Source organism: Saccostrea echinata, unplaced genomic scaffold (genome assembly GCF_033153115.1).
Source record: "Saccostrea echinata isolate AGI-Se365-2 ecotype Australia unplaced genomic scaffold, CSIRO_AGI_Sech_v1 ptg000072l, whole genome shotgun sequence".
Taxonomy (NCBI): Eukaryota; Metazoa; Mollusca; class Bivalvia; order Ostreida; family Ostreidae; genus Saccostrea; species Saccostrea echinata.
This window is the reverse complement of record NW_026889821.1, coordinates 1,369,938-1,387,124: the sequence shown is the minus strand read 5'-3', so window position 1 is coordinate 1,387,124 and position 17,187 is coordinate 1,369,938. Positions and strand designations below refer to the sequence as shown.

The window sequence follows — 17,187 nt, the reverse complement described above, 5'->3', positions numbered from 1 at the left end:
AGTTAATTTTCTGTTGATTTTACCGTGAATTAAAGCGTTAATTACAAAACATCACATCGTTTCCATATACAAAGATATTAATCAATCACTCGATAAACATAGAGTATTTAGATTTCGTTGTTTATATACCCTTGAAAAATTTATGTTCAAATCCCTTAGTTATAATCCACAAAATAAAACTTTAAGGTTAAAGAATTATTTAAATATATTTCCATATAACTTTAAATCCACTACATGGCCAAATCCATTTGTTAAGCATAATTTGCAGTCGTCATCGAGTCTAAGTTCGAATTTTCTCGAATTATTCATAATGTTGACATGTTTCTATTTCATGCACTCGTATCAATTAATTATGTTCAACTTATATAAAAAATTATACTTCATGTAATATATCAAACGTATCTGGTTCTTTGTTCTAGTTATGAACTGAACTGAAATTATCTCTATCCTTTATAGTCACATATATTGCCATCAACACATCTTCAGTTCAGAAGTTAAATAAATTATTTTATGAAGTTAGAAATTATTTATCTTATTTATCTTTGTCCAAGACATGCACTTCATTTGTAATTTATTCTTTATTTAAAAAAAACTGCTTCAAATATGTATGATTACAAAAGTATTTAACAGTACGTTCTCACTATATAAGAATCACACTTTTCGATTTTAAATGTTTCTCGACTGATTTTACAGAATTTCAAATGAACAAATTCATTTAAATATTTTCTAATACAATGTCCCTGATGTATGTCACAATGGAACACCTGCACATGTATTGTATAAAAAGAATTTAGAAAGATTAGATATCTTTATAATGGAGGTACGTGTATGATAAACTGTTTTGATCGGAAGGGGAAATGCATTTTTAAAATACTACGGCTAATGTAGACAAGACCAGAGTTCTCTTTCATCCAAAAATAAAGTATGCTCAGTTCTTCTTGTATGTGTCCTTAAAGCTGGTAAACTAATCAAAATATGAAAATCTGCAAGTTTTTGTACATGTATTCAGATTGAAAACTTTACTCATTAGTTGCTTACCTGTCCGTGTAAGAGAAATAATTACAGTCTCTAGACTTGATGAGGTGTGATTACGGTAATTGTAAAATGTGGTTTCCAAGACTTTACCTTATTTATTCATTAGAGTTAGTGATTCATGTTCACTATTGTTTCCTCAGAAGGAGATGATCCAGGAATTCTTCCGGGGGGGGGGGGGTCCATGCCCCCCCCCCCAAAAAAAAAAATCCAACTGAGAAATTTACCCAAAACTTAAAAAATAAATAGATAAATTTTAAAAAACGCAAACTTGTCCATCCCCCCCCCCCCCCCCCCCCGAGAAAAACTACAATTTGAAAACTCAAAAAAAAAATAATAATAATAATAAATAAATAAAAAATGAAAAAATAAAAATAAAAAAATATGAGTGGACTGGACTGGATCGGTGCATGAATTGCTAAACATTGTCCATCGTATATATAAAGAACTGCATAAATTTTACACTTAGTCTAATCAGGGACTATATATAGAAATATCTATTTGAACATTGTTAATGCCTCCCCCCTCCCCCCTCTCCATTTGCCATGTTTATTTCTAGTAAAAAAAATTGTCTGATTAACCTATTCTACTCAAATTTACTCAAGTAATAAACATTTTTTTTCTGTGTAAAATTTCATTCCGAGTCATCACCGGAACGAATTACTACTTAATCGTAACTGTTGTGGCGTGCTGCTTGATTGTGAACCTAATAACATAGAAATACTTATTGGATTATACCTTCGATGTCATTCTGTGATTTATTTTAGTATGTTAATACCCCTCATGGTAAGTATAGAGTAAGAAACGTTATATAAAGGTGTAAATGACAAGTTCAAAATATTTACATGATAAACAAATCAGAGGTCATTCGAGTCACGTATAAAATTATTAAGTCATGCATGTGATATCAGTCAAGTGCAGATATTTCACAAAGGTTTGGTTGTGCATATATTTTAAACCTTTCACTGTGGTGTTTGTGAGCGTGATACGTGATACAGCTGTGATACCAACACGTAAAAGAAGATAGGCTAAGTGAGACTCTTGTAAATTCACATACACACACAAAAGATGTAAAGGTTACTCCACACCTCTTCAAATTAAGGCTTTGCCACACTACAGCATGTACAAAGCTTAAAAAACTTGCATCGACGTACAGAAAGATTAACATACTCGCTGGCATATGCTGAAGGCTTGTGCCATGCACCATAATCAGGATAATTGCACTGAAGTAAAAAAAATTTAAAATGGTCATTAAATCAACCATATTAGCACCAAAGTGTGCATTCAATTTTCCCTTGGCTCTGTTCATTGGAAAGATTTCGACATTATATCTTTTAAAGGAAAGGTTTGTTTTGTTTGTATGTTGTTTAACGTCCCTCTCGAGAATTTTTCACTCATATGGAGACGCCACCACTTGCCGGTGGAGAGCTGCAAATTTTGTCCTATACTCGGCATTTATGGCCATTGAGCAGTGAGGGATCTTTTTTGTGCCAGCACCTACTGCGACATGGGATCTCGGTTTATACGGTCTCATCCGAAGGACCGGTCTCCACGTCCCACAGTGGGATTCGAACCCGCGACTGTAAGAATCAACTCCTTACTCCGCGACTCTAGAGCAGACGCTCTAACCACTGCGCCACACGGGCGACTTTAAAGGAAAGGAATTGTATAGTTTGATATGTGCACACCCTAGATTTTGGAAATGTTAATGCTCTACTTTTATTGTTTTAATTACTTTCATTTTCAGATGTTTATTTTTTGCGAATGTGTGCATTTGGCCGGAAAACAATCTGACATTCCACCTTGAGATGTTATTTGAGAGTTGTTCCGTCCTTAAATGTAAAGCAAGGATTTAAAACAGTGTGAGAAAAGGTTAACATTGTCGCCTATGGGAAATGTATTGGTGGACTGTATACCCCATATATATTGAGTACGTCTATTGGTAAGCATGCTAAGAGAAATTCTACTTGTTAAAAAATTGTACTTTCAGGCTGAGTTGAAGTTTGTAATTTAATAATATTATCATTTCCAATTGTTGAAATCTATGAAATACACAACTTTTATTTTGCTTAATGTGCATATTTTAAAACAAATCGAGTCGCAATATAGTGTCCTTCCAAAATTTTGAGGTGAAATAGACATAGTGTATATAGACACAGTTAAGGCACGGAACCCATATATGAAATTTAGAAAAGATGTACGGGCTCCACAGACCCAAGATATGGACAAAGAATCTGAGGTTGAAAGCAAGGTGTTCTTGTGCACAGAAACCAATGTGTAGGCAAGGAATACTTGTCCCAAGAAGACAGTTTCTAACTTACAAAATTTGAATGAGGCAGATTTGGTTCAAACTATATACATGTATTTTTAATCTCACGGCTTTTTACATAGCATGATCATAACTTCCTTTGTGCAAATCAGATTAGAAGGATTCATGATCCTGAGCTAATATAGCTTGTGTCTTTCTTAATTTATAAAAGATACATAACTAATATACATGTATATCACTTGGAATTGTACTTAGGTCAACTTGAATGATTTTGTCACTTTTGAACTAAAAGTCTAAGTAAGTAAGTCTAATATAGAAGCCATTTGAAATCTTTATCCTTGGATGTTTCAATGCAAGCTGACAGACATTGAAATAGTCTTTGTTGATCAATGATGATTTAACCTAAGTTAACAATCTCATTTCATTTTGTGTCATCACATGATAAAGAAAGTTATGATTTTATTAAATTCAAATTGAACAAACTTAGGCTGAAAAAAACAACAACATGTATTTCCCATAACCCAGCTGACCTAATTTTACCCACCGACTCTACTATTTTTTATTCCAAATCGAGATTTTGAATCATACTTTTGTTCATAGTAAAGTTTTCTCGTAGTGCAGTCCATAAAATGCATGTCTCGTACACTGTAAAAACCTGTTTATCCAAGATTCTTAAAGAGTACTCCTACTTTATATATATATATATATATATATATATATATATATATATATATATATATATATATATATATATATATATATATATATATATATATATATATATATATATATATATATATATATATATATATATATGTTTGTTTGTTTATTCATATACATGTATGTTTATGTACATGTATATGATAGAAAAACAATGTACAGAATAATTAATTGATGCTTTCAAAATAAAAAGTGTTGCTTGTGTGACGCAGTGGTTAGAGTGTTTGCTCTAGAGTCGCGAAGTAAGGAGTTGATCCTTAGATTGCAGGTTCGAATCCCACTGTGGGACGTGAAGACCGGTCCTTCGGATGAGACCATATAAACAGAGGTCCTATGTCGCAGTAGGTGCTGGCATGAAAAAGATCCCTCACTGAGAGCGGAGTATAGGTCTATTAATTTGCAGCCCTCCACCGACAAGTAGTGGCATCTCCATATGAGTGAAAATTTCTCGAAAGGGAATTAAACAACAAACAATCAAGTAAACAAAATTAACAGTAAAGTAAAAAAAAAAGTTATTCCCTACTTACCTAGCCTAATTTTTTTTAGCATATGTCACCAGAAACACATAATTTTTTTCATTTGGCCTAATTAAGTTAAATTACTATAGAATTGTGCATTGAATCATTTGATTCTTAATAAGAAACTACTATAAATTGTTAAAATGATAGTGTAGATAAGTTCTATAAAAATGAATGTGGCACTCTCATACATGTATTAATTTCAAACTTTAAAAATTCTAAAACTAATCAAATTAATAATGTAAAGCATTGTAAAGTTTGTATTCAGTCTCTATTTGGCATCTACAGCAACATCAGGGGATTCTCCAAGATCCTAACCCAGATCTAGATGAATTAATTAAGGCACATGCAGATCTCATGACTCCATATTTGGTTATTTTTTGACATGGTCGGTTTCCCAAATCAGGGTCTCCAGATATGGAAAATGGCACAGGTTTCTGGTACAGGTTTTTCAGAATCCATGAGTTCATGTAGGGAACCTAGCACAACTTTCTGTGAAGGGTTTATTTGTAAAACTGTGTTATGTTATATTTCAGTCATTATCCCATGCCTGTTCTTGCCTTGACCACTTTTTCGCATGGCTTTCTATACATATTTTACATATATAGGAGGAGAAATGCTAGTCTGTTACAGGTTTATGGAAGCTAAATTTGTGCCTGTGTTTAAACCACCCAGACAGTTTCATATGGGAGTAACCCCCCCCCCCCCCCTTATGAACATACAGCTAATTCTCATACCTCCTGTTGTTTACAGTTACATGTATGTAGCGAATAAATTCAATTAATGTGTCAATTTATATTGTTTATTAATTCAAAGCTAAGTTGAATATATTTTTACATAAGGATTCAATATGTACACAAAAATTCACAAACGAGGTCGGAATCGGTATTCAGTCAAGTTCAAAGTGAAAGTAGTGTACTCAATGTACAGGCCGGCAGGGTCTTGCAGTATGTAAGTGACATGCATGTGTCATTTTATGAAGGGGTATAAATGAAAACTATTATCATGGAACAGGATTACATGAATGAGGACATGTACATTCTTTGGAAGCAGTCAGTCAACTTATTCAAGTGTGTGTGAACATGCACACTAACATTTTTCATATTTTATTGATAGCATGATCGATACATGTATTAATTTTGTCTAATGTATTATTTGTCAGCATGGTCAGTAAAACATGCTTTTTAACTGTATTATTTATTTAACTAAACAATGTTGGGACTTAAATCAGTGCAAGATGAAGCAAATTCACAATTTATGATTATTTTCAAATAATGAACATAAATGGAACGTGGAACGTTTGTATGTGTTTAATGTCTGTCTGTGAATGTTTTAGGATGGATGTTTTGTGATACTGAAGTATAACATCGATTTATTTAGGTTCATGGTGATACAGGAAAACTTCAAGGTTCCTGCAGATGGTGTTTAAAACTATTGGCCAGTGAACACAAACCCATTTAATTATATTTTGAACCTTCACCAGGAGAAAAAAGATGGCAGTACTTCTAATGCGTAAGTAGAATTGTTTTAAAAAGCTTCTTTTTTTTGTTTTGGGGTGGGATGAATGATTAAACAAATACATCATGTACATAAGCGTTGAAATCCCTTTAATACAGGGTGTTTCAACAAACATGTCCTTCTTTTACTACTTCACATGAGTCCATCAAAAAAGGAAAGATCAGTGTTTTGTAACGATTTATCTAAAAATAAACATTACAATGCAGTCTTTGCCAAATCTTTTTTTCAGTGCATGCCCTTCGGGCAGGTTTAACCACTTATTACGCTAGCCCGAACAAATATTCACATGCCCAGAATTTTATCAAGTAATTTTATTCTTATTTGCCTTTTCATGGCAAGGAAATGATCCGAAATCCATTTCTATTGATCTATTGTCTAGCCATTAATATTGTTTTCAACCTGTACACTTTTTGTGTTTCTTTTGCAAAAGAGTTCCCTGGAAATCGTGGTAGAATAAACTATCGTTAAAATTTTATTTGGTGCTCCACTTCAGATGAAAAATCAGACTTTTAAGTACATTTAATGTTATTGGTATTACTTAATTTGATAATACGGAGGCTTAGGCCTCAGAATTCACATGCCCTTTGGGCTTGTAAGTATGCAATTTCCACATGCCCCCTTCCAATTTTACCAGGTCCCGGGCTTCGGACTCCCGGGATTTGTCGAAGACTGATTACAATGTACTTTTTATAGTTTTTTGAAAGTACATGAAGTGTTTTATTCCAAAGATTTTTAGCTCACCTGAGCCAAAGGCTCAAGTGAGCTTTTCTGATCAGAATTTGTCCGTTGTCTGTCGTTGTTGTTGTCATTGTCGTTGTTGTTGTAAACTTTTCACATTTTCATCTTCTTCTCAAGAACCACTGGGCCAATTTCAACCAAACTTGGCACAAAGTATCCTTGGGTAAAGGGGATTCAAGTTTGTTCAAATGAAGGGCCACGTCTTCTTCCAAGGGGAGATAATTAAGAATTTGTGAAAAATTAATGGCATCATTAAAAAATCTTCTTCTCAAGAACCACTGTGCTTGAAAATATGAAACTTATGTGGGAGCATCCTCAGGTAGTGTAGATTCAAGTTTGTTCAAATCATGACCCCCGGGGGTCGGGTGGGGCCACAATGGGCGATCAAAGTTTTTCATAGGAATATATAGGAAAAATCTTTAAAAAATCTTCTTCTCAAGAACAGCAAAGCCATGATTGGTCATATTTACATGGAAGCATCCTCAGGTAGTGTAGATTCAAGTTTGTTCAAATCATGACCCCTGGGGGTCGGGTGAGGCCACAATTGGCGATCAAAGTTTTACATTGGAATATAGGAAAAATCTTTAAAAATCTTCTTCTCAAGAACAGCAAAGCCATGATTGGTCATATTTACATGGAAGCATCCTCAGGTAGTGTAGATTCAAGTTTGTTCAAATCATGACCCACGGGGGTCGGGTGGGGCCACAATGGGCGATCAAAGTTTTACATAGGAATACATAGGTTAAATCTTTAAAAATCTTCTACTCAAGAACAGCAAAGTCATGTTTGGTCATATTTAAATGGAAGCATCCTCAGATAATGTAGATTCAAATTTGTTCAATTCATGACCCCCCCCCCCCCGAACCACTTTTTTATTTAAACTTTTCAACCTTTCAAGACTGAACTGAATTCTGCTTTTTCCTAGCCATAGTGCTCAGGTGAGCGATGTGGCCCCTGGGCCTCTTGTTTAAAATCTCGTGATCATGCAGGAAGTATGAACATATTCCTGATCTCGTTCATTATACTCAAAACATTTGACATCTTTATGTATCATACCCTGTACAAAATGTTCCACCTGGAAAAAGGCATAATCAAGACAGAATTCTCAGTAAAATTCCAGGCGTAAAACTTACTATAAATGTTAAAGCAATATAAGCAGAAACCAAGCGTTAACCAAGCGGAGACTAGCTGGAAATTTGAGGCGAAAATGTAATTAGTTCCGCCTGGAAATTGACATTCTGCCTGCATGGAATTGAAATTCCACCTAGAATTGAAATAACAGGATTCCGCCTGAATATAGATTCCATTTAAACTGTCCAAAATATTTCTTTTTATAATTTCCAGCTATTTTCCCACTGAACTAAATTCAGCCTAAAATTTGATGACTGGAATCTGTTAAATTTAGGCGGAATCTCTGAGAGCCTGGAATTTGTGGATTCAGTGGAATACCCTTGGTGTCCAACGAAATTCTGGGCGGAATCCACCTTAATTGTTTGTACAGGACTAAATCATAATCACTAAAATGTTTAATTTCACATCAGTCAGTCGTAAAATTAAGTGCCAACTTGACTCAGAATTACCTTACTACCTGCTAAGATGCTAGAAAGCTAAAAATACATGCAGGGTTTTCTAGTAAATGTTGTTGAAAATCGTAATTTATTCATTTTGTTTTCCAGAAATTTTTATTGGTCTGTTGGGACTTACTAGCGACAGATTTTATTAGTCCAAATGAAAATGTATTAGTCTGATCAGACTAACGGACTAACATTAGTGTTGAACCCTGACATTAAAATATCTCAGGCATATATTTAGTCAGGCCATGCTTACACTGTATAAAACATGATGCTGGAAAGTTGAATTGAAAATTTAAGTCTCCTTTATCAGTCTCTAACAAAAAATTTTAACTAAATCAGTAGAATTAATTTAAAATTCATAGTCTTTCCGAAATGTTTAGACTTTATATTTTGCAATAATTACTTAAGTGTTCATTATTGATATCCCTTATCTTAATTCCTGAAACTGACAAATCACAGTAGCCTAGACGGTAGTTGTTGTCGGTACTCGCATTATAATTAATAGGTCCCTGTTCAATTCTTGTTCCTAGCACCTCGTCAATCCAAGATGTTTGAAATAGGTAATGAGATTGTTCGGTTACTAAGCTGTGACTCTATACTTAGTGAAAGATGCATGTGTTTTAAATGAAACCTTAAAAATCAAGGTCTCATTTCATGGTAGGCAAAATAAAAAAAAAAACCCTCCAGTGTTAAGCTACTAGTATACATTGTAGTGAAACCAAATATCGAAATTTTATGATATGGTGTCATATGTTTTTTTTTTTTTTTCAACCACAAATTAAATCCCCTCAAATCATGAAAATTTAAACCAGTGAAAATAACCAATTTTGCATTAATTGAGAAACTTGCATGTATTTGAAAGCTTCCTGAAATACCAGTAGTGTAGATTCAAGTTTGTTCAATTCATGGACCCTAGGGGTAGGGTAGGGCCACAGAAGAGGATCAAAGTTTACATGGAATGACAGAAACATGATTTAAATTAGTCATATTTATTATATCCATGTTCTTCCCAAATTTCTGTTGCACTTTTCTCAGCAACTACTCATCGAAGGTGCTTAATATTTTAGCACGCTCTCTGTTTAGGCATGCCATATGGTAGGATGTATTTTTGTAGGAATCCCATGTTAACTTCCTGTTCATCCGTCCATCTGTCCGTACTAAATTTCCATCACAGTTTTCTCAACAACTGTTAAGGATGATGCTTGAAAGTTTAGCACACTTTTAAATTGTTTAGGCATGCCATATGGTGGGATTCATTTTTGTATGAATTTGACGTCAACTTCCTGTTTACCCCTGTGCTTGTCCGTACCAAATTCAAATCAGTGTGGGAATTATAATTACTAGTGAGCATTGGCTCGATCACAGACTTCTTGTTTTCTATTTGATAGGAATGTCTTTTACTTTAATTAGCTAAAATACTTATTTAGTTCTTCACAAATATTCTAAGAATGTTCTTTTTTTATAATATGTGTAACCATTACTGTTTCTTGAGTCAAGATTTTTTTAATTTATTTTATTGGTATTTATTTCTACTAGAAGCAGCTACTAGGGAAGATTTAATGAAGGAAGATGAGGAAGTGGAGAAAAAGCTGAAGAACAAGGAGGACAAGGTGAAGAAAAAGCAAGGTTATTACATTATGTATCTCACATTATTTTTACAAAGCCCTCTCAAATCCTGATTTATATAGTTTTTTTGTAAAACTTAAGAATGAATTCTTATTTAGTTCTTGATCCTTAAATATAAATGAAGAAGGTAACAATTTTTACAGGGCACAGTGACTTGCAGTGTGTGTCATGTAACATTATTACAACATCTATATCATGGGTCCATAATTTTGAGTAAGTCATTCATCAACCACTTTATCTGTACTGGAAACCATTTCTGAGAGGGATGAAGTGATGGAAGATAATGAGCCAGAGGGTGGAACGGAAGAGAAAGGGAAAGAAATAAAGAAAAAGGCAGAATGAAAAAGGACTAGGTAATTATTATCACAATACCCCCCCCCCCCTTCCCCATCAATGTATTTCTTCAAGTCAACAAAATTACCATGTACTTATCTTATTCTTTCATAAATATTTTGAGAAAAAATATCAAAACATCAACTTTGACTGGATGTAGTGACTTGCATGTGTGTAATTAGCTATGGTCGATACAATGACCTTGTCAGCAAAAACAATCTTTCATTACATGTAAGTCGAATGCGGACTGATGTTTTTAATACTAATTGTTTGGCCATTATTTACACATTGAATTGTCTGTTTACACATTGAATTGTCTACAGACTTTTCCGTTTTCCCGATCATGACAAGGAGCACACATCAAATGTGAATGATTGGCAGAGGATGTTTACTCCTATATTGCACCTGATCCCACCTCTGATGTTTTTAGTGGTCCGTGTTTGCTCCTGATTTGTATTTTTTCTATGGACTCTTGAGCTTCGTTATCTCCATAATTATATGATTGTACAGTGAAAACTGTCTAATCTGACACCTGTGCAATCCGTCACACTGTAAATTCCAAGGTTAAATTTCATTCCCATTTTACTTTTTTCTATGTTTTTTTACACTGATCAATACGACACCCTATCTATTCCGACAAAAAATTTGTCTCCCAGTGCATGTCGGATTACACAGGTTTCACTGTATGATTAAGTGGTATTTGAGTACTCTTTACTGGAACCCAGGAACATCTTTATTTTTTTTTACTTTGTGTCATCTAGTTTAAGATAATGAGATTGGACTGTATATAGGTAATTCATCATGAAAAATGTTACATGTTACATGACTATGCCCTGACTTTACCTTAGGCTGAAAATGTCGATCAAGACACATTTCTAGTCTTTGCAAGTACTTGTAAATCTGTTCAGTCATGTTTTTTTTTTCTTTTGTGTGAATCAAGCTGCACACTTTGAAACTTTGAATCATAACCTTGTTAATTGATGCCTGTTATAGGGGAAACGTTATTTCTTGACCAGGCTTTAATAGCAGCAAGAAATATAGGTGAATTTGAGGTCATGGAAATATTTTAGGTAATAACAAAAGTATGTATTTCACATTCTAGTACCAAAACGTTTCTGTCGAAGTCAAGCAGGTACATGAAAATGAATAAGTTACTAACCACTCTTTTCTCAGATAAATCACTAAAAAGGTTCAGTATGCCAAGATTTTTCATGAATCTGGTAAAATCCGAAACTTGACAAATTGAGTTTTTGTCAGTTTAGTAGTTTATCGAATTGGATTTTTTTTTTTACAGAACTTGCAATAGAAGAAAAAGTTGAGGAAATGAAGAGGAAGAAATTGAAGATGAAAAGAAGAGCTCTGGGAGGAAAAAAGTGAGCATAGTGCAGTTATTTCTATCATTTTACATTTTATGGCTGCATTATCAGATGCCGTCTGAATCATAAACCTTATCTACTGATAAAGATGATGGGCAAACAAGGCAAGTAAATGCCTATTGTGTGACAAAAAAAGATGTAAAAAGTTAAATCTTAATCATGTCAAAATTTTCTTTGATACTTCATGTAACATTATTGTATACCTTATGTAAAATCTTTGCAATTTGCTACAATCTTATAACGATTAATATTATTGATCTATGAAATAGCAGATACACACCAAAAGAGGGCGAAAATGGTCATTTTTTCCTCCTATATCATACTTTTTAAATATGAGTAGGTCTTCACTCCATATTTTGGTAAGATTATACTCGAAGCATATTTAAAACTTTTCCTATTTCGTTTGACAAAAACATGGTGAAATGACCAACTCTTCTAAAAATAGACTTTTATGTCACAACTAGTGATGGGAATTGGTAAGAATTTCATAATCGATGATCAGGCTACTGTAACTAACTAATTATCAATTATAATCGGACATTTACAAAGTCTGTCAATTTTAGTTTATTAAATGGTAAGAATGGTTGAATAACTACTTTCTGTGGTGGTCCAGCTGTAGTTGGAATAACTGTGTCTCGGAACAACCCCTAGTCCTTAGGACAATATCATTTTAACGACAGAATGTTCTATCTAGTCAAGCTGGTTCTACGCTCATTTTGTAGAATCCAAAGTACGTCCATACCCAGGAATGAGCGTTGTTACCTGGGTATGAATACAATGTCTCTTTGTCTGTGCCATTACGATATGCATATAAGTTAATAGAAAAGTTGCGGCTGGAATATTTGGCTTAAAAACTATTACGCTTTTAAAATAAAATAAATAACCCGATTAATCAGAATAAAAAAATTGTAATCGAGTGCTTGGATTATGCCAGCAATTGACTGATTTTCGATTATAATCGATGATTGGAACACCACTAGTCACAACAACATTCATATCATGGTTTGACATTAACTTTTATGAGTACTAGATCAGTCGTGCTACTTCCCATAATTTTTACTAGCTCTGACCATAAATTCACTAGCCCTGACCAAACTTGAAAATTTTCTATTTATAACCTCCTATTATAATGGGAAAAAAGTTTTGAAACCATACTACAGTGTATCTCTCGCATGTGTTCATGTATACATTTTGACAGACTGTTGAGCCCATAGGTAGCAGCCCAATGAGTGAACATGCGAATGTTATAAGCTTTAAAGAACATTAATTCAAGGAACTTAAATAAAATTATTACCGTAAATATACATGTAAATAAATTAAAAACTGTAATATTCAATGAATATTTATACCAAATGATACTGAACAAAGCTGAGGTTTCGATTGTGACTTGTCTATTACAGCCGGTCTAAGAAAAAAAGCAATTGTGTCATGCAGGAAAGTTTTCTTTTTCAGAGCAATGGCTGTGTTTGCAATCTGAAAATTAAGAAAATTTCTTTAAAAAGTTTTTAGTCAGAGCATTTATTTGAAAGACTGAAATGAGAGTTAACATTTATTTCATCCACACAACCAGTCGGGCAAGTTATTGAACATTTAACATGACGGACCATGCATTTACTAGACTGGGTCAGTCGGACGTGCCTTAGTGTCAAACCCTGCATATCTTTCAGAAATATATTTGAAATCCATTTAGTCAAGAGCCACATTTTTAAACGTGATTTACATATGTAAATGCCCATTTTTGTCATGAGCTACATGTATGTAGTTTAGTGGTTAGCATGTTAGTCTCTTAGAAAAAAAACTGATATTCAGGATTTAATTTCATTGCTTGGTTTTCAACCCCTAGAATACCACTTTTTTTTTTTTTTTATCATAGAATGATTTTTGCTTAAAGAATTTTCCACAGAAAAGTTTTGTTTGTAATATAATGTTATACCTTTCAATAAGAAGAACTTTACTCTAAATACTAAACTCAGTATTTGAATATGACTTTTATACATTTGAAGCTATAGGCTTTTTGCATGCCTTGTTCACCCATCTCCTTATGCACATTATGAAACATGTAAAACTAATTATTACATATTACTGTTACTTGGTAGACTTTTAGTGTAATTAAAATTAGGTCTTTCATTTTACTCCATTTATTAATATATGTTACTAATGAGAGACAGATAAATATACAGGAAAAGCTAAATGAATCTAAATTGTGTAGCTTGTTGAATGTTTTCATTTATAATATTCTTATAAGTGACTTGCTTGGATACATGTTTTCATTTTGAAAAAATCCTTATTTGTCTAGATGCATGTATTCTGTTGTGAGTACTTATATAGTCCTAACTATAAAGATTCCAGCCTTTTGATATGTAAATTATAGAACAAGATGAGATTAAAGTTTGGCACTTTAAACTGATAGGAAACCAAAGGCAAGGACAAAAGAAAAGGATAACCCAAAATTTCAGAAAGTGTTTGTTAAGTTGTGAATATACTTTTCGCTGTGTATTCTTTTTAGTGCCTTTGTCAGAAAGCAATGTCCACTGATTCAAGTACAACGCTAAATGTCTTGCACAAATACACATAAAGAAGAACATTAACAAATGCTCTAAATCAAATCTCCGCTAACTTGCTCAATAATCAACTTCTGCCAAATATCGTACACGCTAAATATTATACATTTACAGTAATTCAAAAGGCTAACAAGTTCTAAAGGATAATCATTTAATACAAATCAAATACACAAAATGTTAACTAGCTGTTTTAGGAATTTTAATTTTAAAATTTATTCTTGTCCTTTTGCTTTTAAAGAAGTGTTGTGTCTTAATTAAGATTGGAAACTTGATCACTGATATATTTTTATTTCATTTTTATGTAAAAGCTTTAATGGTTCTATTATATAATTATGTATTTCAGTTCCATTTGTAAGATGTGTGGACAAAAGAAAAACAGCCATAGAGTGCCAATGTGGAGTGGAATAAGTCAGTATGACTTAAACATGGTCAATTGAAGTGTTTGAATGCCCCTCCAGAAAGCAGAACAATCTTTGAATTTGCAGGAAAGAGTATAAAATTTGCTGTTAAAATATCATAACAGCTAGACAAAGATTAAATAACAACTACATGTACATCTAAAGAATTCTTTTGTCATAATAGTGATTCATGTGCTAACACATGTGACAAGTGCTATAACGACCTAATATAAGTGTGTTTTAGGAGCATGTTGACTCTATTGTAAATGTATTGACTCCTTATATGACCTCATTTATATATAACATTATATGAATGGTAGTGTAGTGACTTGAAATGTGTGTTAGTAGTATAGCTCATTATGTGTGGTAATTTTGTTATTTGTTTTACATGTATGATAGTACATATAGTATGGTGACTCATGTGTTGGGAATTAATGTATAATTTTATGTGTGTTACTGGTATAACTCATAATGTGTGTAAATATTGTTTTTTGTAATATATATTAGTAGTGTAGTGACTCGAAATGTGTGTAAGTAGTGTAGTGACTCGACATGTGTGTTATGAGTGTAGCTTATGATGTGTGGTTATTTTGTGTACGTATGTAGTATGGTGACTCATGTGTTAGGAATGTATAATTTTATGTATGTTACTGATATGCCTCATCGAGTGATTTAAAATGGTTATTTGTAATGTATATATTAGTAGTAAAGTGACTCGACATGTGTGTTAGTAGTGTAGTGACTCGACATGTGTGTTAATAGTGTAGCTTATTATGTGTGGTAATTTTGTTATTTGTTATGTGAGTTGTACATGTAGTATGGTGACTCATGTGTTGGGAATGTATAATTTTATGTGTGTTACTTGTATAACTCATTGTGTGTGTTTTAATATAGTTATTTGTAGTGTATATATTAGTATTGTAGTGACTCCACAAGTATGTTAGTGTGTAGTGACATGACATGTGTGTTAGTAGTGTAGTGACTCGACATGTGTGTTTGAAGTGTAGCTTATTATATGTGGTATTTTTGTTATTTGTTATGGTTGTTGTATATGTAGTACGGCAACTCATGTGTTGGGAAAGTATATTTTAATTTGATGTGTGTTACTGGTATAGCTCATTGTGTGTTTTAATAATTTTTTTTGTAATGTATATTTTATTAGTGTAGTGACTCGACATGTGTGTTAGTAGTGTAGTGACTCGACATGTGTGTTAGTAGTGTAGTGACTCGACATGTGTGTTAGTAGTGTAGCTTATTATGTGTGGTAATTTTGTTATTTGTTATGTGTGTTGTACATGTAGTATGGTGACTCATGTGTTGGGAATGTATTATTATATTCTTGCTCCAAAAGATACTGTTTTACCCTTGTCTGTCTAGCTGTGTGTGACTGTCTGTCTGACTGTCCATAACAAATTTTTGGTCACAGTTTTCTCAGCAACTACTCATTGCAGATGCTTGAAATTTTAGCATACTCTTTGTTTAGGCTTGGTGGGAATCATTTTCATACAAATCTGATGTCAACTTCCTGTTTATCCATGTGTCTGTCCATACCACACATAACACATTTTCGTCGCAGTTTTCTAAGCACTACTTATTGCTTGAAATTTTAGCACACTCATTGCTGAGGCATGTCATATGGTGGGATTCATTTTTGTATGAATTTGATGCCAACTTCCTTTTTATCTGTGCGTCTGTCCGTACCATACATAACGAATTTTTTTCGCAGTTTTTTCAGCAATTACTCAGAGCAGATGCATGAAATTTTAGCACATTCTTTATTTTGGCATGCCATATCGTGGGATTTATTTTTGTACAAGTCTGATGTCAACTTCCTGTTTATCTGTGTGTCTGTCTATACCATATATAACAAATATTTGTTGCAGTTTCTCATCAACTACTTATTGCAGATGCATGAAAGTTTACACACTCTTTGTTTAGGCATGCCATATGATGGGATTCATTTCTGAATTTGATGTCAACTTCCTGTTTAACTGTGCATCTGTCTGTATAATATGGAACAAATTTTTGTCAAAGTTTTCTCAGCAACAACTCATTGCAGATGCTTGAAATTTTAGCACACTCTTTGTTGACGCATAATTGTCATATGGTGGGATTCATTTTTGTATGAATCTGATGTCAACTTCCTGTTTATTCATGCATCTGTCCATAGTTGAACTTGTGAATATTCACATGATAGTGTATATTCAAATCACAGCGGAGGTATTACCAGTGAGCATTGGCTCACAGACTTCTTGTTTTATGTGTGTTACTGGTATAGCTCATCATGTGATTTAATGTTGTTATTTGTAATGTATATATTAGAAGTGTAGTGACTCGACATGTGTGTTAATAGTGTAGTGACTCGACATGTGTGTTTGTAGTGTAGCTTTTTATGTGTGGTATGATTTTGTTATTTGTTATGTGTGTTGTACATGTAGTATGTTGACTCATTACGTGTTGGGAATATGTGATTTTATGTGTGTTATTGGTAAAGCTCCTCATGTGTTCTTATATTGTTATTTGT

General features: G+C 33.2%; 1 long non-coding RNA gene across 2 annotated transcripts; it reads left to right on the top strand.

The window, feature by feature from the left end:
* Window positions 1-1,737: 1,737 nt before the first annotated feature.
* LOC133176222 (uncharacterized) lies at window positions 1,738-15,400 on the top strand. 2 transcript variants are annotated; one of them, XR_009719410.1, is made up of 7 exons: window positions 1,738-1,818; window positions 2,780-2,974; window positions 5,920-6,051; window positions 9,906-9,979; window positions 10,139-10,348; window positions 11,623-11,701; window positions 14,609-15,400. It is a non-coding gene; the product is annotated as an uncharacterized LOC133176222 (long non-coding RNA). The 2 variants fall into 2 exon arrangements; XR_009719411.1 differs by lacking the exons at window positions 1,738-1,818; window positions 2,780-2,974 and adding an exon at window positions 5,476-5,609.
* The last annotated feature ends 1,787 nt before the right edge of the window (window positions 15,401-17,187 follow it).